This window comes from Etheostoma spectabile, chromosome 21 (genome assembly GCF_008692095.1).
Source record: "Etheostoma spectabile isolate EspeVRDwgs_2016 chromosome 21, UIUC_Espe_1.0, whole genome shotgun sequence".
In the NCBI taxonomy this organism is placed as follows: Eukaryota; Metazoa; Chordata; class Actinopteri; order Perciformes; family Percidae; genus Etheostoma; species Etheostoma spectabile.
This window is the reverse complement of record NC_045753.1, coordinates 22,303,851-22,314,084: the sequence shown is the minus strand read 5'-3', so window position 1 is coordinate 22,314,084 and position 10,234 is coordinate 22,303,851. Positions and strand designations below refer to the sequence as shown.

The following is a 10,234-nucleotide window of genomic DNA, read 5'->3' as shown; positions in this document are numbered from 1 at the left end:
TAGCTAAAACGTTTTTGAAATGATTTCCGTCTTCTGTTATTGTTTGTAATGATAAAAGCTTATTATTTCATAGATTTCACAAATGTCAGTATAACACGTTTAAATCTGAGCATGCGCGACTCAAGTCTACAATTGACTTATAGGGAGTGACAACAACAACAACAACGACGACAACTGGTATCTAACTTTGTTAATACCTATAAATAGAATAGCCAGTTGCTCTGGTAACACCCAAACAGTTTAAGCTGTCATGCCTGTGGGGAATCAGCAACAGCTGGAAAGATTGAGTGAGCGGGTGAGTGCGTGAGTGGGCAGTCCAGCTCAACATAAGCTCATTGAGGATTGTAATTGATCCATTTAACATTGGGCAGCAAGAAAAAGCATCACAAACAGAATACTGGGAGACTAAGCATCTGTTATCCTTAGATTTAAAACTAGCTTTTCCGGTGATGCAGAACCTGTAAAATACACAAAAGTGAATAGCAATCAGGAGTTAAGAAGAGGTGTGGAGAACATAAATAGAATAGGCAATCAACAGCCATGAGAGGAAAAACAGAAGGAAACAGAAGAGGGTTGAAGAGGGAGGGAGGGAGCAAACAAGACCAATGGTGAGGGAGAAGCTATTTCCTGGTTGCCATGACAATAGCTATCCATGGTGGAACCAGTGCTGTGGTGGCCAAAACCCAGTTACGTTACCATAGGTTTAAATTGAATTCCATATGCTTTATTGGGATGAATGGTCAACAACTGTTGTTGCCCAGGCAGAACAATCATCAATAATATTATTTTTTAAAAGGATATAGGCATTTGAATATGTGCATGTAATAACATAAAAATCAATAAAATTCCATTCTCATCATCCTAGATAAGATTTGGAGTGGTGAAGCATCTTCACAGACCATTCCAGCATTGAAGGAACTGACCAAATGGGGGTGCTCCACTCTAAATGCTTTCTGTCTGGGCCCCAACATTATTTTAGAAACTGAATAAATATGTCTTCCTTCAGATGGAATTTACATTTCTCTTTTACTAGAGCAGCTAACGTTTCTAAACTCACTGGCTTACAGGGTGACATTTGTCATTAAGAAAGATACTTTCATGACTCGCATATTTATTTTTTAGCCTCTCAGTTGTCAATGAACACAAATATGAAAATGGCTTCAAACTCCGTGGTATACACAATTCTATTAATTTGATTCTTAGATCAACTGGAGAGGGGCATATTTCACTTATACTCCCCAATATGGGGAGCCTGGGGATGCATTAGGACTGAAATTCTGGAAGTTATCTGGGACACCTGTATTATTGTTTTCTGAAATAATCCATTTGAAAATATTTTATAGTCTTCTATTGACAGGTTAGGTAAATGTAAAATAATAATAAAACCATTATCTATCCATTAATCCTTGCAATAACCTAGTTTATTCTGCCATAGGTTTGATCCTTCATGGGTTTTGGCTCTCTTTGCCTTATGTATTAAATCTATTTCTCCTAACCCAAGGACATTTCATAAAAAAATTGGAATAACAAACTGAACTCAGTGTAACTGACTCAAAGAAAAAAGCTGTTGCATGGCAAAATCCAAGTGCCTTTCTCAAAATGCATGAATTTTGGTTGAGTGTAGGTATTATGTTTTCAAGGTTGATCACATAACGTTTTTAATTGTTTAAAAAATGTCTTCATATTTAAGTTAAATGGTTAGGTTAAGTTTAGTTTTTTTTTTTTTTCTTTACTTAATCCAATTGGAGGGAGGGCAGGACTGTGTGTGTGTGTGTGTGTGTGTGTGTGTGTGTGTGTGTGTGTGTGTGTGTGTGTGTGTGTGTGTGTGTGTGTGTGTGTGTGTGTGTGTGTGTGTGTGTGTGTGTGTGTGTGGTTGTGTGGCTGTGACACTGAAAGCTCTTTTGCAAAACTCTGATCAATGCGGATCAGGTGCTTATTACCACATGCCAGTCCCCCAGGCTTATCCGTGGCATCCCGTGTTTGCACTGTGAAACGACAGAGGTTGTTAAAAGTATGCAGAGGCCACGCAGCCTCCAAGAAGTCAAAGCCGATTGTAGCAGAGCTTGGCCGTCCTAGAGCTGAGCTGACACACTAGAGAGAGATTGGGAGGAAAGAGGGTTGGGGTGGGCAGGATGTTCTCTGCTCTCTGGATCTGCCATCCTCCCTCATTCTTATTCTGCTTTACTGATGGGGAATAATTGGCCAAGACCTAATGATGGTGCCGTCATCACCAGTGGTTGCATTTCTTGGTAATTAGTGTCATTTTCTTGCAGAAATGCTTGGATGTCTGCTAAGAGTTGCAACCAGTAATCAATCCCTACAGTCAAGCATTAAGTAAGTGTCCTTAATACTACCATTTAAACAGTGTGTAAATAAGAGATCCTTCAACAAGGTCAAACTGGGCATTTTTCTTTTTTCTGTCTTTTTGCTGCAAATGGAAGAGACCCTGCACTTGTGCAAATTGTGGGTCAGACTGTGTATTTACAGTATATCTAATCTATCTGAACAATCTCTGTTCTAACTTATTTTCCCACTCTCTCTCTCTCTCTCTCTCTCTCTATTAGTCAACTTACAAACACAGTAAGACACACTCAAACAAATCTCCATCTGCCACATTGTATTGCAGGAAGGGAGCAGCTTAAAAGCACAGCGGCTGTGACATCATATGTAAAGACCTGCCATCATCTCTACACTGTCAATCTCTTAAAACAATAGGCCAGCTCTGTGTGTGTGTGTTTATATCTCATTCCAACTGTCTTCCATTGGTCTTGAAAATACATATAAATAAGTAATACAGCCGCTTTAAATTATTTTTCAAAATGAGATTGGATGGTCTTTCAACTATAGTTCTACTATTCATATTGCTATATGTAAATTTTTTGCTTCAAAATTGCTTTTCTTTGCTCTTGAAGGATTTTGTCTGCAAGCCTACACTCTCACGTGAAGCTGTACCAGTCTGTTGTAAATGATTTGATCACTCCCATTTCTCTATCGGCAAGGATCCCCAGTGGTGATCGAGCTTCATTTCATTCTAGCCTGCATCCGAAGATCTATCTGGAACAATGACACAAGTGGTGGCCCAGGTGTTTGTACGTATGTGTAAAACACCTTAAGCTGTTCCCACAGTGAGGCTGCATAAAAGCCTGTAAACATGCACACACACGCATCGGCAAGCAAGTCTTAATCCACACATGCAGGACGGCGTCAGGCCTAAAAATAACCCACTGCTCCCACAGGTTCAGCTCCTCCCATTACTTTACAAGGGAAAACTGTTGTATCCAAGACAACCGAGAGCAGCTCCTCGGCTTCTTCCCAGGCGCTTTGCCATGGCAACAAGAGAAAATGCGTAAAATAATAATAAGTTGGAGCTAGAATTGGGTCTAATAAAAGGTTTGAGCTACACTTCAATACAGAGTTGCTCTGAGGAAATATTTTAGAACAGTGTTGTTGTAGCGTAGCAGTTACATAACAGGCAGGAAATCAATTCTGACAGAGCTCTCCAGCCAAAACTAAGGCTTTAACAACCCTTTCAAACCTGCTGTATTAAGCCCCAGTGTCAAGTAAATAAACTATTTCTACAGCTATAGGAATCCTGAACAACTATTTCACCCCAACTAAAGAATTTAACACAGGGTAAACTGCGGCTTCTTAAAGAAAATTTACGTTGTTTTCCCTTTCAAGTTGTAGGGAAAAGTTTGTTTTCAAAAAAAGAATATTTTTTATTTTTTGTGAAACACGTTAGTATTCTTGAGAGTAGAGCTAAATATTCACTTAAAAGGACATCCGGCGCAAAGTGAACCTAGGGGTTAATAACCCAGTCGATCGTTCTTGGGGATTTTCATGCTAATCGAATGTGACCAGTTAAACCGCTTATTAGCTTGTAACGCTGGTAGTCAAGGCACTGGTAAAGTAAAAATTAAATAAAATAATTGCTATTTCTATACCACTAACAAGGCTCAAACTAGCACCACACTTCCACGGTAGCATAACGAGGGCCCCTATATGTAAACCAGAGCATTGAGAACTTTGTAAGAGTACAGTGAGTTTATTAAAAAGATAGTTTATAAAGACTGTACTGTTTGCGTTTACAGGCAGGCGCCATCTTGGGAAAACAGTTATGACCAGTCGAACCACAAACGCCATGCAATCCGTAACCATTAACCATAGGTCATGACTGTTTTCCCAAGATGGCGTCTGCCTGTATACGCCAACGGTACAGTCTTTTTAAACTTTTTAATAAACTGTCTTTACACAGTTCTCAATGCTTTGGTTTGCGTGTAGGAGCCCTCATTATGCTACTGTGGAAGTGTGGTGCTACTTTGAGCCTTTTTACTTTACCAGTTCCCCGACTACTAGCGTTACAAGCTAATTAGCGGTTTCGCTAAAACTGGTCACATTCCATTAGCATGAAAACAAATCCCAGAGAACGGTTGACTCGGTAGCTATGTGTTATTAAACCCTAGGTTCATTTTGTGCCGGAATTGTCCTTTAATGGCCATGACACACTAAACCGATAATCGGCCGGACAGTCTGGCGAGGTCATATCACAAATCTTAAATCATATCAAATCCATACAGGGTTAGTAGAAACATAACTCACTGGTATCAGATTGGTACTCTGTATTGGACGACACGCAAGTTCAGGTATGGGAATCCGTATCGGGAAAGAAAAACTGGTTTCAGAACATCTCTAGTTTATACTATGCACAAATATTGAGGAAATTGAAAACTACCAAAAGAACCTCTTTTGAGTATCTGCCCTCAAGTATCTTAAAGAAAGCATTATGTTTATGCTTCTCCGTTGTCAAACTAAATTTTACATTAACAAAACTCTTGCTCAAAAGACAATACTGAAGCAATTTATCCAATGTTGCCTTCTGGGGCTCATATCAACACTACAAATGCCTGTAAAATCAAAACAAAGTGTGGAGGTCTTTTGAAGGGGAGAATAAATTCAAGTGAAGTTTAAAGCCATGCGCATTGCGGTTGAATGATTTTAATAAATAAAAAGGTCTTTCATACTCCCCGCATGCATATTAATAAACACAATGTGCATTACTTGGCAGCAAGAAAACAGCATGGAAAACAACGCATCATGTATTCTTCCTGGGCACAAATTGAGCTTCAAAGTAACAATAAAACATTATCTTTCCTTGGGAAAAAAAATCTAATTGTAAATGATTAACCATCAGCTGACAGATTTGGGACTCATTAGCCACCTCACCCACACAAGCTACTCAGAGATTCTCAAACAGTAAGTTCATTAACTTTTTTTCACTAAATCATCACTAAAGAACAACAATTTGTTTAGAAGCAGCCTGATGACAAAATATTTACCACTATCAAGAGATGTCACTTGATACCAGACATCTAATAAAATCTGATAAACTTAGTGCTCTGGGTCTTTCTTGTCTCTCAGCTGATAATTTGCGTAGTTAGAATGAAATGTCATGTACATACCACTGAGAGGCTGGAGGATTCAGGCAAAGTGCTGAGAGTCACCCAGGGGGAGCATTTTACAATCACCACTCTGCCTGTCTGGATTTCATTAAAAAGATTCCTACTCCTTACGTCTTGTTTTCTGAGGAAGTGGACATGATGAAGTGAGCTAAATGAATGTCACTGTTTCAATGTCACGCTAATCTTTCGAGAGAAACTCTGATGCCTATGATGCCAAGTCGTGTAGAAGACGTTTCCTGAAGACAGCTGTTCTAAAGAGAACACCGTTATACATCAAAACACTATTGGTACATTCAAGTTCAGTGTTCGCACACGTGCAGAAGAAAAAAAGAGTTGGCTTTTATAGGTGTGCAAAAAAAAAATCGATTTGTATTTAAATCGCAATTCAAGGTCTACTGATTCAAAATCAATTGAGAGATTTCCAAAAATAGATTCGTATTTTTTATTGTTGGTTTCAGTCAATATTGAATTGAATTGTGAGCCTAAAAATTGGAATCGAATCGTATAACCCGTGAATCGTACACCCCTATTGGCTTTTATAAGCAGGTGTTACAACTGGCTATATTCTCACATTGCCAGACAGTATCTCTCCAGCGCTGCGAAGGAGGGTCTGGCCAGTCTACCCAGCATTCCAGAATAGAAGAAAAACATGCTCTAGTTTATTGGGATTTCCTTAAAGCAATCACAATCGTCTTGGGCGTCGCTAAGCGCCGGACGCAGGTACGATGCCTCTGCAAAATAGCCTAGGGAAGGAACTTGCTTTGGTAAGCTCTGGAAATAAAACGCTGTCAAGTGTGTGATGAAAATATTACTCTAACAATCCCGTAAATTACATGTCAATGTAGACTACAAATGGTACTGTAGCAAAATGAGCGAAATTTCTGCAATTTGTGTTGCCCTATTCCAGATTTTTTTTTTAAACAATGGAAATAAATATAAATTACATCAGATTATATTTAAGCCTGTATGAGATCAGATATCTGAATGTCATAAACCATCTACTGTACATCTGTACCAAATTGCATTTAATAATGGCAGTTGTCAAGATATTTTCAAAAGCGGTGGATCGACCAGACCGACTGACTTTGCCATCCCTGAGGCCCCAACGCTAGCAAGCCTAAAAATATCATATCTGCCCATTAAAAATCCACGTATATAAAAACACAATGTCTCAGCCTCTATATATGGAGATATGTGCCCAAGGGGAAGAGGTGGCAGCTGTGAGAGTAATGGAGCAGATCATTTTTATGAATGACACCATAGAAGTTTGGGAAAAGATGCTGAGGCTATGTGAGCTGCTGCAGATTAATCTCCCCGTTGAATCAAGTGCAGAAGGATCCTACTTCTAAAGCTTTCTCTCTGCCAGCTACAGTTGATTAGAATTTCTGATTGAGGCAGTAATTAATCACTAAGTCTGTCAAAGCAGTAAAACTGCACAGTGTCATGGACAGGCACCACTGAAGGTGTTCTTATTAAAAATATTCAGTATGTGACATCAAATAACTAGGATGCCCTCTGATTTCCTCTATATATTAAGATCTGGGGTCACACAGGGATATCTTCTTGAATTTTTATGAATGTTCGACCAATGTTAAACAATTTGTATTATTTTAAGGTCAAATGTTTATTCACCCGATGTTAAGACACGTCATGGTCACACTGTCTACATCACTATGCTGCCATTTTGTTCAATGTTGGACCAATATTAGTGTGTTGTACATAATGTATTCAAATCCTCTGGAAGGAATTTAGAGTGAACTATTCGCTTTTTTTTTTACAAGTTTAAAGAGTCCAACTTCAAGCAGAGGTCTTAAATCGTTAAAGGAGTTCTTAGACAATGTTTCTGTTGAGGTAGAACCAGACCTGCTGATCTTGTAGCCAATCCCCAAAGCTGTCAAAAGCAGGGAAATTTATGGTAAACCTCCTACTTCCCCCAACAGAAACTGATAAGAAGGCTGAAGTTCCTTTAATCCCAGTCAAAAGCTCTTCAAAATTAGACCTGACTGGGGTTTGATATGAAAATGAAAATCCATCGGTGGGATTTTCATTTTGTTACAAGTGACTATAAATGGACGTTTTATGTTGTTTTGGTGCTGTCCTTTGAAATTAAAGCTCTCATCATGATAAACATATAGTACAGTTTCATTATCTGAACTAATTTGGCCAAATTTGGTGTCTTTTCCTGGTTTTAAAGGCTGCATTACAGTAAAGTGATGTCATTTTCTGAACATACCAGACTGTTGTAACTGTTCTGTTATTTGCCTTTACCCACTTAGTCATTATATCCACATTACTGGTGGTTATTTAACAAAAATCGCATTGTGTAAATATTTTGTGAAAGCACCAATAGTCAACACTACAATATTGTCACAATATCGACGTATTTGGTCAAATATGTCGTGACATTTGACTTTCCCCATATCGCCCAGCCCCGAGCTGAGGTCATGTTACTGTAATGGCTCTCCAATCTTCCCTTCCAGGATGCTTCAGGACAACATACAGCACAGCATGACCTTCACAATGCTCGGCAGGTACCTGCTCTCAAGTAATAGCGAATAGATAATAATAATAATAATAATAATAATAATCACTTACAATACAATAACTTCTTTTTTGCTGGCAGAGGTCATTTGAATACTTCCTGTGCAGTAATAAAATAGGACAGCAAAGCACAAGCCAGAAACGACCAGAGATGTTAGCAGTTGAACTTACTCATTTAAGTGAGTGTAACTTACACCATGTTTACATAACAGATAAACATTAAGTAAAACAGAACTAATTTTAGCCTTAATGTAGGGTTGATCTAAAAAAAAAAAAGTCTCACCTTGAGACAATTTTAAGGGAATGATATAAGGCTAACATTGGTGGCTGGGTAAGAAATAGTGCACAATGTGTGGAACTGGGAAAAAAATAACATGAGTGTTTATGAGTAAATCTGATTTTAACCATTACAGTGATGTCAGGAATTCTCTCCTGAAGGAAGAACTGGGGCATGCTTGAATGAAAATGTAACCTACCTTGCAAGAGATTAAAAGGTAAAATTGTATCAATTTATTTATTTGTTTGGAGGTATATTTCATTCTCATTTTTGCAAGATGAGATACAAATAGAGAGAAAATGAAAGAAATGCTTTTGGGCCTAGTGTTCAAAGCTTTCTAATGCCACGTGTGTCTGTTGGAATATAAACAAGTCTATAAATAAGATCCTTCATAAAAGGTGATACTGATCATATAGAAAAAAATGCAAAACATCCTAAACCACTGCAAGTAAGAAAACACTTTGAAAAATAAGTGTTGCACAAATGCTGCAGACATAAATCAAAATTTCTTAAATCGGGTTCGGACCATTTCAGATTATATATTTAATTAATTGTCAAAACTGAATCTCGCTGGCCAAAACTAGCCCATCCATTTGTTGCATATAACTGCCCAAACAAATAGGCTTAATTCAGAAGGAGTAGATCTCTCTACACTTACTCCCTTCATCCCATGCTTCATCCGCCCTACATGCCACACACACATCAGCAGCACCTACCCACCTTTAGCCAAACGCGTGGGCATGCGCAATGGCAATGAACAGGTACTACACCTACTCGTTGTCATCAAAATTAATGTTTGAATTCAAATCCACCACTCGGCTAAAGCATACATTATTACTGAGTGTGACTGTCAAAGCTAATTGGTTTCACCTTTGGCCGTTGTAGGCTACAGGTGCAGAAGATAGCCTGAAGCCAATTAAGCTAGCTAGCTTAAAAACAATTGCATGTGACTATTGTGGCAAATACGGCGCACGAGCCGAATGTTGCTTTTCCTCGTTGTCAGAGGCTGAAAATGCCTGAGTTGAGACAATAGGTGGTTTAAACGCCTTTGATAAGGGTAATAAGACCCGACTGTGTGTACCAATATCCACCTGCAAGTGGCGAGAAAACGGCATTAATGCCACCCACCAACCTAAATGAAACACCACGTTTCCTCGGTGAAAAACGGCTAAAACGTTGGAAGTGCTCACCTGCCCGGAACAACGGTCACCTTTATCGGGATGTCTCTTCGGCCTGAGAAGCAGCAAGATGTTCGAGATATCTCCACGGGTCTACTCGCAGTTGTAGCGCAGACGGTCTTGTTTAATCTATGCAGTCACTTTGACAACACCGAAGCCAACGGCAACCCACACAAACTGCTATCTTTAACGAGACCTTAACAAAAACGGCTCGCGCGCTCTTACAGATAACCCCATTAGTTAAAAGCCAATAGGCTGCCCTGATAGCACTGACCCTGTTTCCCAAAGGAGACCCGGGAAGGTTTTGTGATAATAAATGTGTCTTATGGTGAGGTGGCCCCCCGGTGTGAAGTTGAAGTCAGTCCGCTGCAGTCAAACCCATACACAAGAGCAGCAGCAGGCTAAGCTAGACATGCATGTGGACGTTTTCCTGGTCATACAGTGACATCTAGTGGCAACAAGAGCAACAACAGATACTAGAAAGATAAATGAAACACCTAAGCATTTGTGTAAAAAAATAATAATAACAATAATAGTGTATACTGTTTATTGATCCCCAGTGGGGAAATTACAATTTACACTCTGTTTAGATATAAATCACTACACATAGGCCTGAAATACACACGCACATGCTCTGGACCTATTCATGCATATTTATTACTTTTATTCCATTCAGTTCTTCATCTTAAAGTGATTGATTTTGGTACAAATTATTTACATTTTTTTCCAAAGAACAAATAACAGAGGAAGACAAACAGCAAGAGAGAGAGAGAGAGAGA

At 39.0% G+C, this 10,234-nt stretch overlaps 1 protein-coding gene and 1 long non-coding RNA gene across 2 annotated transcripts in view; one reads left to right on the top strand and one right to left on the bottom strand.

Annotated features, from left to right (window-relative positions):
- The window catches only part of mpp2b (MAGUK p55 scaffold protein 2b), a 37,657-nt gene extending 27,823 nt beyond the window's left edge, over window positions 1–9,834 (bottom strand). The window contains exon 1 of the mRNA XM_032502154.1: window positions 9,468–9,834. The gene's annotated coding sequence lies outside the window, so the exon portion shown is untranslated. The remainder of the gene's footprint in view (window positions 1–9,467) is intronic.
- LOC116671169 (uncharacterized) overlaps window positions 1–10,234 on the top strand; it is a 16,499-nt gene that overhangs the window by 5,186 nt on the left and 1,079 nt on the right. The window lies entirely within an intron of this gene.